The sequence below is a fragment of the Saccopteryx bilineata genome, chromosome 3 (genome assembly GCF_036850765.1).
Source record: "Saccopteryx bilineata isolate mSacBil1 chromosome 3, mSacBil1_pri_phased_curated, whole genome shotgun sequence".
Classification (NCBI taxonomy): domain Eukaryota; kingdom Metazoa; phylum Chordata; class Mammalia; order Chiroptera; family Emballonuridae; genus Saccopteryx; species Saccopteryx bilineata.
Window position 1 is genome coordinate 133,152,435 of NC_089492.1, and position 17,584 is coordinate 133,170,018.

General features: G+C 41.2%; 1 pseudogene; it reads right to left on the reverse strand.

Moving 5' to 3' along the window:
• LOC136330548 (T-cell surface glycoprotein CD1b-2-like) overlaps window positions 1–17,584 on the reverse strand; it is a 40,900-nt pseudogene that overhangs the window by 19,858 nt on the left and 3,458 nt on the right.

The following is a 17,584-nucleotide window of genomic DNA, read 5'->3' on the forward strand; positions in this document are numbered from 1 at the left end:
TCTCTGCTTCATCCATCCTGCTTTTAATTCCTTCCATTGTATTCTTTATTTCAGATATTGTATTTGTCATTTCTGTCTGATTCTTTTTTATTATTTCAATGTCCTTTTTATATTTGTTATCTCTTTATTTTGGTTTTTGTAATGGCCATGTATGGTTGTTCTAATATCTTTGAGCATCCTAACAATCGTTATTTTAAACTCTGCATGTGGTAATTTGGTTATATCTGATTCACTTAGGTCCTTTTCTGGGGACTTCTCTTGGTTTATTTGTGTTGTATTTCTCTGCCTCTGCATTTTCTCTTCACGGATGTGGCTGTGATCACGTGCTTGGTTGCACAAGCCTTCATGGCCTTGGCCTTTCCCCGCCCCTGTGTGTGACTTTATGCTTTGTCCTGAGGGCACGGGCGAGCACCTTTGCTCAGCTGTGGGTCTCTGCCTGTTTCTGGGCTTTGCCCAGCCCTTGCAGGAGGAGCCCACTCGAGGAACGGCTGTTAGCCTTGGCTCTCCCACCAGGCAGGACTGCGTGCCCAAGCTCAGCTCAGTAGCGGAACTCAGCCTCTTCTGGGCTTTTGGCTCCACCCCCGCGGGGGGAGCCGGCCAGCATGTCAGACTGCAAGCCTGGGTTGCACGGGTGGGGCAAGGCTGTGCTCCTCTGCCCTTGCTCAGGGGCTGGTCTCCACCCTTTCTGGGGTTCCAGCCCTTCTCTCACAGGCTGGATTATAGTCTGCCGGCAGCTGAGCTTGACCACTTTTGCACACCCCCTGCTCCCCAGCCAGGTAAGATTGAGCTCACACCTGAGTCCAGTGGTGGCCAGCTGGCTTCCGCCCCTGCCAGCAGAACCGCGCTTTTGTTTCCCGCTGCTGCCCGCCCTCTGGCGTGCCCTCAGCTGCATGGGTGGGGGCGTTGCAGCTTGAACCCTAAGACTCACTACTGTAGACTCAAAATCTCCCTCCTTCTATGTGACTCTGCTCTGAATGCCACGGGGGAGCTTGTTTGGCTGCTCTCCTGCTTCCCTTTGCTGGTATTGCTGTTTCCGGGGGAAATATTCACTTCAGCTTTGGGGAGTGACTCGTCCCAGGGGTTAGGGTGGCTATCTCCCAAATGTTTCTCCCTGTGCCTCCTAGATTACACTCTCTTCCTGTTACTCTGGTCCTCTCCTCTCTCCCCCCGTCCCCAGGAGCCCTGGGTGAGTGGTTATGAGAGAGATGTTCTGCGCGGTCCCTTTAAGAAGGATCCTAGGTCTGAGAAATCAGGCTCTTTCTCACAAACAGTATCCTGACTTGTTTCCAGCTAAATACTGTCCTTACGCCTCTTATGGGCTCTGGGGCTGCAGGCTGGGGCTTTGTTCCTGGGGCTCAGGACCCTTTCCCCTCTGCTAAACTCACTTCCCACCACGCTAGTCTCTCCCTGCTGCCGTTTGCTCCGAGGATCTGGGCAGCTCTCTCCGCGTTTCTGCTTTTCCTACCAGTCTCAATGTGGCTTCTTCAGTGTTCCTTGGTTGAAGAGTCCTCTTAGTTTAGTCCAAAGTTGGTTTTTCCAGATGATAGTTCATAAAATTAGTTTTTAATCCACTTTGGTTCTGGGAGGTAGATGTTGGTACGTCCACCTACTCCAGCGCCATCTTGTCTCTCTCTTCTAGTGCAGTCTTTATATCAGATAGTGTATTTGCCATTTCTGACTGGTTCCTTTTTATAATTTTAATGTCCTTTATAATGATTACTATCTATTTAAGTTCTCATGATCGTCCATTCTTACTTTAAATTTCTGAGCATCCGAATAACCATTATTTTAAACTCTGTGTCTGGTAGTTTCTTTACTTTCATTTCATTTAGATTGTTTTCTGGGGAATTCTCTTTAATGTATTTGGGTCATATTTCATTGTCTGCCTATTTTGTCTGTGTAGTAGGTAGTGCTGTTTGACTTTCAGATTTGTTGTGGTGCCTTTATGAGGAAGATTGTCTCTGTGGTACTGACCTCAAGGTTGCCTGAGTTACTTAAGTGCTCTAGTAATGTTTCTTGACAGTTATATTTATCTTCTGTTGTATGTGAGTCTTGAATGCCATTGACCCTTTCATCTGTAGGGTTATCCCTTCAGGTTGGCTGGCTCTAAGGGTCAACCTTGATCACATGTTTTAGATGTTATGCAGTGTCTACCCTGTTGTGTATATTTATTTGTTGTTGTGTCTTATGCCTTTTGGACTCCTCCATTGAGTGTGCTGCTTCTGTAGGTAGCTGAGTCTAGCATTTGTGTGGTTGGTTACCCATCATTGTTTGTGTTGGTTCTGGTCCTCTTGCAGGATTCAGGTATGAGTTGGAATTAACCATTATTTGCAACCCACTCTAGGCCACCTGTCTGGATCTGGCACTCTGTTCACTGTTTGTGTCTGCATTTTCTGGGCCTGTGTATTGTGGGTGGTGTCAACCTATGTATATGGATCAGCTTCCTCATGCTTAGAGCTGACAGCAGCATCTTACAAAAGCCCAAACTCCGTTTTCTCCACTTTTCAGTCATTCTACAACCTCTTATAGCTGCCTAGTCTTCCCACAGAGTCTTCTGTTGAAAGCCTGTAGTGTCGGTTCAGACTGGCATCACAACATGAACCCCTGCACAGGTTGTAAGCATAGTAGGTTAGGGCAGTTGAGGTCAAGATGACATCATTACAGGATCCCCCTATTTCAGGGGCTTCTTGGTTAGGAGCTCAGAAAGGGAAAGTGGCTCTACTTTGCCAGAGTTCAAACCATCAGACACTGATGGATGCTCCAATTATATTTCTCCCCAGTGAGGTTAGCAGCAGGTTAAGATTGGGTGGAGCCAACAGTCTCCTCTACAGAAGTTCTTCCAGCTGGGGAATCCTAGTCTCAGTGAGAAAGACCAAAAGTCCTCCACTGGTGCAGACTGTGCCCTTCCAGATAGAAGCTAAGTCCCTCACTTCATTCTAACTACGGGCTCCCAGGAACCCACACCTTCAATATTCGTGCTCCAAGCCTATCTCCCTTACCCTGTGGAATGTGACCTAGTGTGGGAAGATATCTGGGACTCTGATTTGCTGACTTTTCCCTGTTCAATTTTTAGGCAAGCTTCTGTGCAGGTTTTGGCCATATAAAGTGGAGCTTGCTTTGGCTAGGCCTTGTGTCCAACATGCCCTCCCTTAGGACACACCACCAACAAGGGACATTAGATTCTGAACTAATGCTTTCTGTAGCTGGCATCAGGATGTGCCTGCCCTCAGCCTCACTGGAGAAAACCTGGTGCAAACCAATGAGGGACATTGCCTATGACTGCCACGACTCAGTCACTTGTTAGACTCAATCACTGAAATAAAACCTCTGGTAGAGTCTAGAGCCTTTGACAATTCAGGAATTAGAAAGGGCAGTGAGTGTAGCTCCTATTCTAAATCCCTTGGTGTCACTCTGTCCTGACTTATTTTACAGACTTCTGTAGGGTGTAAACAGAAGGACTGTGGTGGGTGTGGCCTCAGAGACCCAGAGATATTGCCTGCCTGCAGTTTGGACGGTTTCTACTGATTCTCTTGTGAGGCAGAAGCACCAATCACATTCTTGTGAGAATATGGGGAAAGATCTGGCCTGAATGCCAGAGAACTGAGGCCCTGAGGAACCCCTGCTTCCTGGCTTACTTCTCAGAATGGCACAGTCTTCTTATGGTGGGGCAGGGGAGATTTCCAAGGGTGGAACAGTTGCTTTCCCCCAGGCTGATGTCACAAGGAGGAGACTATTCCTCCCCAAAAATGATGACAATAGCACTGGAGAATGATTCATTATAAGGGTTCTGGTGGCCATCTTCAAGAATCTCTCCCTGAGTCACCAACTTCACATTCTCCTCATACAACTCCAGTTCTCTTAGCTCTCCCTCTCCTGGAGCCCCAGGCAAGTGACTGTGAATAAGGCTTTCTGCACTGGCCCTTTAAGATAGAGCCTGTATATCTGAGAGCTCTATCTCTTTTTTGCAGACAGAATCCTTTGTTTTTTCACTGCCACATAACTTGCTGTCACCTCTTCTAAGGTCTTGGGTTCCACACTGGGGCTCTGGACCTGGGGCATTGGACCCTCCCCTCTCAGGGCAAACCTCCCAACCATGAGAGTTCCTTTGGACCCTTGGCCACTGCTCACTTCTAGAAGCTAGGAAGCCCTTTCCATATCTCCACCCTTCCTACCAGTCTTGGTGTGGCTTCTTTTGTGATCCTTGGTTATAAACTCCTCTTCGTTTAGTCCAAAGTTGATTTTTTTTTTTAAGATGAATGTTCTTAAATTTAGTTGTAACTGCCATTTGATTCTGGGTGGTAGCAGTTGGAATGTATTCCCACTCCTGCCATCTTGGTATCTCCGTTATTTATTTTTTATTAAATGTACTGGGATTCCACTGGTTAAAGAATTAAATAGGTTTTAAGTGTACAATTCTATAATGCAACATCTGAATATTGTATTGTGTGTTCACCACTGCAAGTGAAATCTTTTATCACCTGAATCCCTGCTCCTGGAGATGGCTTCCAGGAATTTCCTTGGAAACTCAGGAAATCTGATCCTTGATATACTGCATTTAAAAAACTCTCTGGGCTTTTCCAGAATGCATTCCACAGCCACCAAAAACCTGGATTTCAAAGGAATCTGAGGGTGGACAAGAAAGATTATTAATACGAATCATATTGTATGGAGTAAAAGTCAACTATTTAGAAAACAAAAAAATTTAAGGGAAGAAACATTTTCTGTTGTAAGATATGGAAGACTAAAGTTTGGTAAAAAAAGGTGAAAAAAATCTGTGGGAAGAATATATTACAATAATAAAGAAATGTTAAAATAATTAGTCTGAAGAGGCCTGATGGAAAACTGTTAGAAAGATAGCAGACCCGCAGGAAGACCTTACTCAGGAGTTGTTAGATCCTGGTTAGGTCATGTGAACACTCAGGAGAGGGAGAAGGAAGGGAAGATATTGGTTGTGAAAGGCTGAGCCTCAGGCCAAGGATGAGGGGAAGAAATCAAAAGGCAACAAATATTATAAGAAGCCAGAACATGAAGGTATATTCCAGCGTGTGCAGGGATATGTACACGTAGGTCCTTCTTTGTATTTGGGGTGAGGGTATATTGCAAATAGTGGAAAAAGATGAATCTAAATAAACAAATAAATAAAAAAGAGTGAGTCAGGGAGACAGAACACAAGGTCAGGAAGATTGAATAATGGTCAGAGCCCAAACAATATCAGCTTTGCTGGGAGCTTTCAAGCAAATATCAGCTTGGGAAAACAAATTCACAATCAAATTGAAATTGACTGAAAATGCCTGCACTTCTTGAGAGAAGTTGTGCATGTACAACTGCAATACCACCTGGATGTTCTTCAGATCCTCCTTGCTGAAATTACCCTGGTACCAGAGCCACAGCTATTGGATGATGCTTGAAGCACTATCCCAGCGATGAGTCTGCAGCTCCCCCAGTCAGCCTGAGCCCTCCATGAGCTGCCAGCTCTGGTTGGCAGAGAAAATCTGAAGCATTCGAAAGGATGAGAGCTCTTCTGTTGCTCGATGATAAAGTGCTAAAACTGGGGTAGCTGAAAACAGAAGTGATAATTAAAAAGTTTTCAAAGGAGGGGAGAAGGGGGTCCTGTGTAGGAAAAGAAAAATTGGAATATTGTAATTACAAAGTGAGCATTTAGTCCCATGACATCTTTCTCTAGATCCTGATTCTTAGCCCTAAAATCAGAAATACAAACTTAGACGGGGTCAAGGATGATGCCTGGCAGTAGCCTGGCATGAAAATTCCAAGGACGCCCCGTCAGAGCATTACGCCCTGTTTCAGATCCTCTCTAGTACTTTTCTACCCTGCTTGGCCCAGCCACAGGTAACTTTCCACCTGCATTCTTTTTACCTCCTGTGCTTGGCCCATGGCAGAGAATTCCCTTGAAGAGCAGGGGCAGAAGCAGCAGCATTGGAGCTGTGGTAGGTAAGGATACCTCAGCAGGACGAGTGCTCACAGACTCAGATATCAGCTTCCCCTCCAAACCCTTTTGACTCTTCTGTCACTTACTTTGTCACACAAACAAACCAACCTCTCCCTCTGCTCACTTCCCTGTCGGAGAAACCCAACTGCCTCCCTTAGCCACAAGCCTCCCACAGGGTCTCTCATTTCCCCTCCCTGTCTTCCACTATCTGACTCCTAAATTTTCTTTGATCTTGTCTGTTTCCTAACCTCCTCCTTTGCATCAATATGCATAAAAGGAGCACTGGCTATTAACATTGCCTGTAGATGGTGGTCTGACTGGAAAATGTACTACTTCTTGGCCTTGGAAACTCAAGCCCAGACTTGGATTCTCAATTCCTTTTCAATAGAAGAAGTAACAGAAGGTCCTCAGTAGTGCCCTGTGGGCTTTGCATCAGTGTCCCCACTCCTGACCTCTCTGTGATCTTCTCCTCTGATCAGCTTCCCAGCCCCATTTCTCCCTCTTCTCGGTCTTCTCTGTATTTCTCTACTTATCCATTATTTTTTCTCAGGAGTTTACTGTCACTCTTCTCACTGCTTTACCTATTCTCCCTGTCCCCTCAGAACACCCTCTGTCTTTATATCCTTCTATTCTCGAAATCACTCTCAGAAGACAAATAGCACTTTGAATGTTGCTGTACAACCCACAGTGAAAAAGGAGCAGAGTAGCAATACAGATTTTCAGATAATCTAAGAAAAATACCTTTTTGTTCATTTTCTCCAGTCAGATCGACTCGCACTTTTAAGGATCTGTGAATATGCTTGAGTTGGAAGTGGTGAGCTGATAATGTGGATGTTCATTCATATAGTAAGAGTGGGTCTATAGTGGTTGCACAGGGCCTAGGGCTCCCACTCTACCTTAAATGAGTTGAGTGTGTCTCCAGGTCTCCTCATTATAAACAGCAGTTTTCTCTTAACAATTTATATACTGGAAACACTGGTGTGTCCTCAGTATGTCTAATTAGAGAAGAGTTTTTTTGGAAGTAGGGAGTGACTCCAGCGACTGAATTGCTCACAGGGGAATTAATTACCACATTGAGTCTTTACAGGGAGTCCTCTGGTTATGATGGTCTCAACATACAATGTTTCAAATTAACAACATCACTCTCATAAAAACTTTAAGAAATTGAGTCATGAGTGTTTTGGTTTACACTGTTAGCATCATACTTACAGACTATGTGGGCAAACAAATTTGGTTTCTTGAAGTGGAAGAATACGCAGTAACACAGTGTATGAGTGAGGGACTTGGCGTCCCCCAGTATGCTTATCTATGCCAGTGTGGCCTGTTAAAAGCACAAGTTTTTTTGTCTGTATTAGGCTAGAGTGTGTTTTGAGTTTCACTAAAATTCAGATGGTGTCACTGTCGTAGAAAGGGAACTGTGTCATCATAACCCGAGGACCCCTGTACTTTTGTTTTTTCATTGATGTTTGCTGTGGCAGCCTGCAGGCACTTTATGCACTACCTTTTTGGTTTTCATAGAAACATTCAACTAACATTTAGTCAGAGACCACCTGGGGCCAAAAGATATGTCAGACACTAAGATTTCAGAGTGAAGTCCTTCAGAGAAAACAAAACAAAACAGAAATACCCTCCAATCTAGAACCCTATGTTTATAATATATAGGAACCACAGAATCTTGCTCAGGTCGAGAAAAATTATACCCTCAGTCTTATCCATTGTTTTTGACTGTAAGACACTGGCTCAGACACCTCATGTTCAATGCTCTGGGGAAATATCTTAGAATTCTAAGGTAATGAGAAAAATCTTAAAATTTATTGTTCAGGCTAATTATTATTATCTTAGGAGGCCAAAATAAATTTATATTTGAAAACTCAAAAACTGAAAGAAAATTTTACATAACTCTCTTATAAAACTTATACTCTGTGTAAAACCAAAAAATTAACTTGAATAATACAAAAATACTAAAATATATTTATTTTTATAAGGAAATGGAGTACATCAAACTGAAAAGTATCTGCACAACAAAAACAACCATCAACAAAACAAAAATGCAACCAACAAATAAATTGAAGATATCTGCAAACAAATATCTCTGATGAAGGGGTAATATCCAAATATGCAAAAACTAATACAACTTAACTACACAACAAGAAGCAAAAAGGTCCAAATTTTAAAAAGAGTTGAAAATCTGCAAAAAGACTTTTCTGAAAAAGACATAGCAATGGCCAACAGTAGATTTAAAGATGCTCAACTTCACTAGTTAAAAGAAAAATGCAAATCAAAACCACAGAGTCACCACCTCCCACCTGTTAGTATGGCTGTTATCAACAAGATAAGAAATAACAAGTGCTGGAGAGAATGTAGAGAAACAAAAAACATCATCCACTGCTGGTAAAAATGTATATTGGTACAGTCACTATGGAACCAGTATGGAGTTTCTTCAAAAAAATAGTATGTTTGATAGAAAGTAGAAAGCAACAAACAAACAAAACAAACTAACAAACATAGCCACAGACAGAAGTAGAGTGGTTATCAGAGGAGAAGGAAAGTAAGGGGAGGTTGAGAGGGTAAAGGGGATGAAATATAGAATGATGGATACAGAGTAGACTTTAGGTCATGAGCACACAGTGCAATATACCAATGATTTATTTTCAAATTGTTCACTTGAAACTGTTATAACGTTATTCACCCATGTCACCTCAATAAATGTAATTTTAAAATTTTACTTTAAAGTTTACTTTAGTTAACTCTAAATAATTGTTTAAATGTACTTATAAAAATTAATGCATTTGATTAATATTTCAGAAAGAAGTTAATAATCAAAGAATTGAATTCCAAATTACTGTACTTTCTGGGAATGCATATAAAAATAGGAGATAAATTTTATATCAAATTATAACTTATTGACCACAAATGAAAAATATAAAATAAATGTGTCAGAAATACTTGTTAAATTATGATTTTTACAGACAACTTAATTTAGTCATGGTGGCAGAGAGCACCAGCCTATTCTTTATTTCCAAAATGCTGCAAATGTTTAAAAATATTTATTTTAAAAGGAAGACTACTTTCATTACCTTTCAAAAAACAATGAAAGGATTCTACTGTGAAGAGAAACCTTGAAAAAGTCCTTCAAAAAGATAAAAATGCCTCACAGTGCAGACCCCAAAAATCATGCAAAAGAAAAATAATGCAAAGCCCTGGCCAGAACTCAATTACTTAGAGTTTTGTCGCAAAACGCAGAGGTTGCCAGTTTGATCCCCGGTCAGGGCACATACAGGAACAGATCAGCGTTCCTGTCTTTTTGTCCCTTTCTCCCTTCCTCTCTCTAAAATAAATAAAATAAATATTTAAAATAATTACAAATATAAGGGAATGTTTGCAAATACTATTAAAGTAAATGAAGCATACAAAGTATGATAATTAGAATATTATTTATTTATTTTTAAAATTATATTAAATTTATTAGGACAACATTGGTTAATAACATTTGTTGGGCAGATAAAATATATTATGCTCACTTTGTTAAAGATAATGCTGCCCACGTGGAGGCCTTTGCCCAGGTGATATTAATGTGTGTTGGGGGCAGGCAGGATTGTTGTAGCCTGGGGCTTGGTTTTGGGATTAAGCCTTTCCCACCCTTTTTGATGTGGGGCAGTACAATCCAATCATGCCTCAGAGAAGTGACTTTGTATTAGAGACTTCCCTATTTTGTATATTGGATTGAAGGTTTTGAATCTACACTATAAAATGGGGGCAGAACGAGAGCTTGCGCTCTTGGTTCCTGGGATGATTAGCATGAGAGAGCAGAGGGAGCAGAGCAGAGAGCAGAAAGAGGCCATGGGGCCAGGAGAAACAGCCAAGATGGCGGAGTGCTGAGTGAGATGTCAGTTTGTACAGAGTTTGTATCTGGGATAAGGAAGGAGATGGGGAACTGAGTAGAATAAGGCTGGTGAGCTAGAAACCTTTGATTCTAGGAAACTCGGATAAGTCAGTGGCTTTGTGAGCACTGAATGTGATTGGGTTTTGGAGCCCAGTGTGTATTTTTACTTGCCTGCCGGGTGCAAGCTAGGATTAAAGACTATGGCCCACCAGTTTGTGGCTCCGTTGTTTCTTTACCAACTGTCCGAATCTAATGCGAACCTGCATGGCCCTGGCTTCTGGCTTTACAACATTATATAAGTTTCAAGTGTATAGTTTTATAATACTTTCTCTGTATTTTGAATGTGTTCACTGCCCCAAATTAAGTCTCCTTACATGAGTGTTGGGCAGATAAAATGTATTATGCTCACTTTGCTAAAGAGGCCGTTGTCCAGGTGATATTAATGTGTGTTGAGGATCATTGTAGCCTGAGGCTTGGTTTTGGGATTAAGCCTTTCCCACCCTTTTTGATGTGGGGCGGTACAATCCAATCATGCTCAGAGAAGTGACTTTGTATTAGAGACTTCCCTATTTTGTATATTGGATTAAGGGTTTGGATTTCTACGCTATAAAATGGGGATGGAGCGGGAGCTTGCACTCTTGGTTCCTGAGATTATCATTAGAGGAGAGAGTAGAGCCAGCAGCAGAAGGAGGCCACGTGAAGTAGGTCAGGAGAAGCAGCCAAGATGGTGGAGTACTGAGTGAGATGCCAGTTTGTGCAGAGTTTGTATCTGGGATAAGGAAGGAGATGGGGAACTGAGGAGAATAAGGCTGGTGAGCTAGAAACCTTTGATTCTAGGAAACTCGGATAAGTCAGTGGCTTTGTGAGCACTGAATGTGAGTGGGTTTTGGAGCCCAGTGTATGTTTTTACTTGCCCGCCGGGTGCAAGCTGGAATTAAAGATGACGGCACATCAGCTTTTGGCTCCGTTGTTTCTTTACTGACTGTCCGAATCCAATGTGAACCTGCATGGGCCAGAAGGCTGCTGTGATAGTGGCCCTGGCTCTGCCTGCTGGCTTTACAATGAGCATGTGCTTAACATTTTTTTCCTGTTTTTACCTTACCCTACCTCTTTCCCCTCTGGTAACTACCACACTGTTTGTTGTTCGTGTCTGTAAGTTTTTGTTTTCTTTGTTCATTTGTTGATTTTAGATTTATATCCCGCATATGCCTGAAGTCCTACAGTTTTTTATTTTTTCATCTGATTTCTTTCACTTGACATAATATTCTCAAGATCCATCCATGTTGTTGCAAATAAAAATATTTCATTTTTTTCCTCCACACTGTGTAGTATTTCATTATATTTATGTACCAAATCCTCTTTATTCAATCATCTATTGAGGGACACTCCAGTTGTTTCATGTTCTGGCCACAGAGAGTAAATGCTGCAATGAACATAGGAGTACATATATCTTTAGAAATAAAGCTTTCAAATTTTTCATGTAGATACTGAGAGATTTCTGGGTTATATGGTAACTTTATTTTTAATTTTTTGAGGAGCCTCTTGTTGGGCAGATAAAATGTATTATGCTCACTTTGTTAAAGATTACGCTGCCCACGAGGAGGCCATCGCCCAGGTGATATTGTGTGTTGGAGGCAGGCAGAATCCTTGTAGCCTGGGGCTTGATTTTGGGATTAAGCCTTTCCTACCCTTTTTTGATGTGGGGTGGTACAATCCAATCATGCCTCAGAAAGTGACTTTGTATTAGAGACTTCCCTATTTTGTATATTGGATTAAGGGTTTGGATTTCTACACTATAAAATGGGGACGAAGCAGGAGCTTGCTCTCTTGGTTCCTGAGATTATCTTCAGAGGAGAGAGCAGAGCAGAGAGCAGAAGGAGGCCACGTGGAGTAGGCCAGGAGAAGCAGCCAAGATGGCAGAGTGCTGAGTGAGATGCCAGTTTGTACAGAGTTTGTATCTGGGATAAGGAAGGAGATGGGGAATTGAGGAGAATAAAACTGGTGAGCTAGAAACCTTTGATTCTAGGAAACTCGGATAAGTCAGTGGCTTTGTGAGCACTGAATGTGAGTGGGTTTTGGAGCCCAGTGTTTGTTTTTACTTGCCTGCCGGGTGCAAGCTAGGATTAAAGACTATGGCCCACCAGTATTTGGCTACGTTGTTTCTTTACCGACTGTCCGAATCCAATGCGAACCTGCATGGGCTGGGCTGCTGTGATAGTGGCCCTGGCCCTGCCTGCTGGCTTTACACCTCTATATTGTTTTTCTTACAGGTATGGATGGAAAAGGGGCCACACTGTGACCCTGACAAGCTCAGAGGAAGCCTGCATAGTGGCCTTGCAGACTGAGAGGCCTAAACTAAGAACAAAGGTTGGTCAAAATTGAAAACTTTATAACTAGAAGCAGTTTATGAAGTTAATCATGTCTTAGGGGAGCTATTTTTCTCTAAGAAAGATCAATGCTTACCTTAATCTAGCCTGTCTTTGTCTTTTAAGTCTACAATAATGTACCTGATAATATGTCTTTAAAAATGTAATTGTAATCTTGTTTTTCTGCCCCCTCAGGACAGGCATCTCACCAGAGCAGGAACCAACCAACCCCCTCATTGTTATTGTGATCATGTGAATCATTAACTGTTAACTGACTTGTTTCTGCTTATGTATAAGAAATTTCAGCATATACATTTTTCTTTTTATCCAATCCCAGAGAATTCCTGCTTTGTCAGCTCTGCTGTGTCTGACCTCCCTAATCTATCACCAGTCAATTTCATGTAACCCCCTTACACCTTCCCCTTTGATTCTGATATGTAAAGTAAGTGAAAATACTATTTTCCAAAGCACTTTCTCAATATGTTTAGACTTTGCTTCCTGGCAATTGACAATAGTTTGGCTCAAAAAAACTCATTAAAATTCTTACAGTTTTGGAAGTGATTTTACTTTGACAGTGGTTATAACAATATATGTTTCCATCAGCAGTGTATGAAGGTTTATTTTTCTCCATCACCTTTTCTACACTTATTATTACTTATCTTCTCAATTATAGCTGAAAAATTACTTATTAACACTGGATTGAGTGAGTTTCAAGCTGTAAGGACAGTTGGTCATATGATAGTAATCCAAAAATTTTTCTCTTAGCAGAGTGACATGTTTGCCAGGGAAGGTATTTCATCCTGAAAACAGGCACTGTACTTGCAAGAAAAGCAGATCAGGGACTAAGGTAATTAGACCCTGTTGGGCAGATAAAATATATTATGCTCACTTTGTTAAAGATGGCGCTGCCCACGTGGAGGCCGTCACCCAGGTGATATTAATGTGTGTTGGGGGTGGGCTAAAGGCAGGTAGAATCCTTGTAGCCTGGGGCTTGGTTTTGGGATTAAGCCTTTCCCACCCGTCTTGATGTGGGGTGGTACAATCCATTCGTGCCTCAGAGAAGTGACTTTGTATTAGAGACTTCCCTATTTTGTATATTGGATTAAAGGTTTGGATTTCTACACTATAAAATAGGGGCAGAATGGGAGCTTGCACTCTTGGTTCCTGAGATTATCATTAGAGGAGAGAGCAGAGCAGAGAGCAGAAGGAGGCCACGTGGAGTAGGCCAGGAGAAGCAGCCAAGATGGCGAGTGTTGAGTGAGAAGCCAGTTTATACAGAGTTTGTGCGGGGAGAAGGAAGGAGAGGGGAACAGAGGTGAATAAGTCTGGTGAGCTAGAAACCTTTGATTCTAGGAAACTCGGATAAGTCAGTAGCTTTGTGAGCACTGAATGTGAGTGGGTTTTGGAGCCCAGTGTGTGTTTTTACTTGCCTGCCGGGTGCAAGCTAGAATTAAAAATGACAGCCCATCAGTTTTTGGCTTCGTTGTTTCTTTACCGACTGTCCGAATCCAATGCGAACCTGCATGGGCCAGGCTGCTTTGATAGTAGTGGCCGTGGCTTTTGGCTTTACAGACTCCTAACAATTTCTCTTGGTTTCTGCTCGAAATTAAAAGGTCAATTGCATCATGTGCACAGAAAGGGAAAGGGTACAAGTGTGTATTCTGAGTAGCAGCCCTCTAGTTCTACAGAGAGTTCTAATGCATACAACATATTCTTAAAATTTTATCTGAAAAAAATAAAAGCATAACATCCTACATTTTTTTGCTATAAAGTAATAAAGGGACTATATACCTTACACACAGCTAGACATACTAGAAAACAGGAAATTTATTACAATTTACATGAGAGAAGTAAATATTGAAGCTTAGGGACTAATCAAAATAGAAAAAAAAAAAGAAACAAAAAACAAGAAGGCCCTTGTTAGTCAAATAAATTTATAAATATGATTTATATGTTTACTTGCTTAAGTTTGCATTGGATATGAGGGACAGGCTGTAAGCTCGCAAAGTCATTTTAGCCTAAGGCTTAGTTTTAAGACTAAGCCTTTCCTGTCCTTTATATACTAAGATCTTTTTAAAACTAAATTTCCCCCCACCCCCACCTTTGGCTGTTGCATGATAGGGGGTGGTACACTCTCATGAGGAATCCCATTATACCTCAGATAAGTGACTCTATATCAGAGACTTCCTTGTTTGTATATTGGATTAAAGGTTTTGATTTCTACACTATAAAATGGAGCAGAGGAGCCCATGCTGGAGGAGAGCAGGTAAAACTCACTATTGATGTCATCTTATAATAAATTCACAGGTCTTAATATTTTTTTTTTTAGTGGGTGAATTATGATATATCTCACAACCTTTTGGAAACTCTGAGTAGATCAAATATGATTCTTTTCTTAAAGTATGATGAGATTGATTCTTGGGCTGATAACCTGAGCTTCTAGTCTTCTGGGTACTTATTCCAAATGGGAAAAGAGACATGATGAAATTTCACTGAATGTTCTGACATGACCTGCTAAGAACACAAACAGCTTTAGCTCTGCATAAGTCATAGTTGTACACCCATTTCATAACAACTTATTCATAATGACCAAAAGGTGGAATCAACCTAAATGCCTATTGCCAAGTGAATGGATAAACAAAAGATGTTATATAAACACAATAAAATATTATTCAGCCATCCTTAAAAAGGAAATAATTTCTGACATGTTACAACATAGCTGAACCCTGAGCACATTATGCTAATTAAAATAATCCAATCATAAAAGGACAAACACTGAGGACTTCACTACTGTGAGGTATGTAGAGTAAATTTATATAGACAGAAAGTTGGATGTCGGTTGTCTGGGCCTAGATCAGGGGTCCCCAAACTTTTTTACACAGGGGGCCAGTTCACTGTCCCTCAGACTGTTGGAGGGCCGGACTATAAAAAAAAAAAACTATGAATAAATCCCTATGCACACTGCACATATCTTATTTTAAAGTAAAAAACAAAATGCGAACAAATACAATATTTAAAATAAAGAACAAGTAAATTTAAATCAACAAACTGACCAGTATTTCAATGGGAACTATGCTCCTCTCACTGATCACCAATGGAAGAGGTGCCCCTTCTGGAAGTGCTGCGAGGGCTGGATAAATGGCCTCAGGGGGCCGCATGTGGCCCGCGGGCCGTAGTTTGGGGACCCCTGGCCTAGATGAATAGGAAATGACAGAATGTTGTTTAATGGTGTAAACAGTTTTAGTTTTCCAGATGAAAAGAATACTAGAGATTAATTGTACCAAAATAGAAGTCTAATTAATACTATTAAAATATGAATTTAAAAGTGACTGAGATAGTAACTTTCATGTCATGTATACTTTAGCACAATTAAAACACAGATTTATATAAAATACGTGGGAAGTGGGGGAAAGTGCAGAGGCAGGGACACAGGGAGCAGATGGACAGCTGTCAGAGGGACAGGGGAAGAGGGGACTGGATCAAAGAAGGCGAAGGGATTAGCCCAAAACATAAACAGATAAGACATAGATACAGACAAGAGGGTGGCAGTGGGCAGAGGGAAAGAAGGTGAGGTAGAGCGAGGGGACAAAGGGCAGAAAAGATGAGCAGATAGGGACAGTGGGGGTGGGGTGGAGAATGATCCAGAGTGCAGATGGTGGTATATTCAGTTGTACACTTGAAACCTGTATGATTTGGTGAACCATGTTACACAATAAATTAAAGATAAATTTAAGAAAAAGAAAGATTGAGGCTAAAAGTATATAAACAGAGAAAAATGGTATAAAAGATAGGGAGGTAGACAGAAAAAAAGATTTTAAAAAACTTACAGGCACCTCAAATACCATAATGCAATACATATAAAAAAATAAAGATGGGCAATATTATTGCCAAAATAATCACCATAGTGGAGGTGCAATGCACTGGCAATTGGGAGAAGACACACAGATGTCACTGTAAACCCCATTCCTGAGTCTCCTGCCCTTCCTCTGCTCACCTGAGTGTCAGTTCCATCACTCACCTGCTTTGATGTAAAGGCATGTTCAACGTCCCCTCTCAGATTCTCTAACACAATAATCCTTATCTATCTCCTATCACTTCTTCTTGTGCCGCTTCAGCCAGTTACAGTGATACCTTGAGATACGAATTTAATTTGTTCTGTAACCAAACTCATAAGTCCGTCAATTCGTATATCAACCTGCCAATACTGTACCCATGCGCCAATGCGCCAACTAGCAGCAGCTTTTTGAATCATGACTCGTATCTCGGAATTTCGCTGGGATCTCGAATAAAAATATGGACTGAGCTGCAGCTTGTATCTAAAAAAACGTATGTTGGTCAGTTCGTATCCCAAGGTACCATTGTAACAGGTTTGTGACTCTTACCTCCTTTATACCTTAAGTGAGTGATTTTCAACCTTTTTCATCTCATGGCACACATAAAGTAATTAGTAAAATACTGTGGCACACCAAAAATTATATGTATTTGTAGATATGAAAAAAATAGATATTATTATTTTTTTATAAATTTTTATTAATGTTAATGGGATGACATTAATAATTCAGGGTACATATATTCAAAGAAAACATGTCTAGGTTATCTTGTCATTAAATTATGTTGCATACCCCTCGCCCAGAGTCAGATTGTCCTCCGTCACCCTCTATCTAGTTTTCTCTGTGCCCCTCCCCCTCCCCCTAACTCTCTCCCTCCCTCCCTCCTGCATCCTCCCTCCCCCCACCCCTGGTAACCACCACACTCTTGTCCATGTCTGTTAGTCTTGTTTTTATGTTCCACCAATGTATGGAATCATGTAGTTCTTGTTTTTTTTCTGATTTACTTATTTCACTCTGTATAATGTTATCAAGATCCCACCATTTTGCTGTAAATGATCTGATGTCATCATTTCTTATGGCTGAGTAGTATTCCATAGTGTATATGTGCCACATCTTCTTTATCCAATCTTCTATTGAAGGGCTTTTTGGTTGTTTCCATGTCTTGGCCACTGTGAACAGTGCTGCTATGAACATGGGGCTACATATGTCTTACGTATCAATGATTCTGAGGTTTTGGGGTATATACTCAGTAGAGGGATTGCTGGGTCATAAGGTAGTTCTATTTGCAGTTTTTTGAGGAACCACCATACTTTCCTCCATAGTGGTTGTACTACTTTACATTCCCACCAACAGTGTATGAGGGTTCCTTTTTCTCCACAGCCTCTCCAACATTTGTTATTACCCATCTTGTTGATAATAGCTAATCTAACAGGGGTGAGGTGGTATCTCATTGTAGTTTTGATTTGCATTTCTCTAATAACGAATGAAGCTGAGCATCTTTTCATATATCTGTTGGCCATTTGTATTTCTTCCTGGGAGAAGTGAAAAATAGATATTG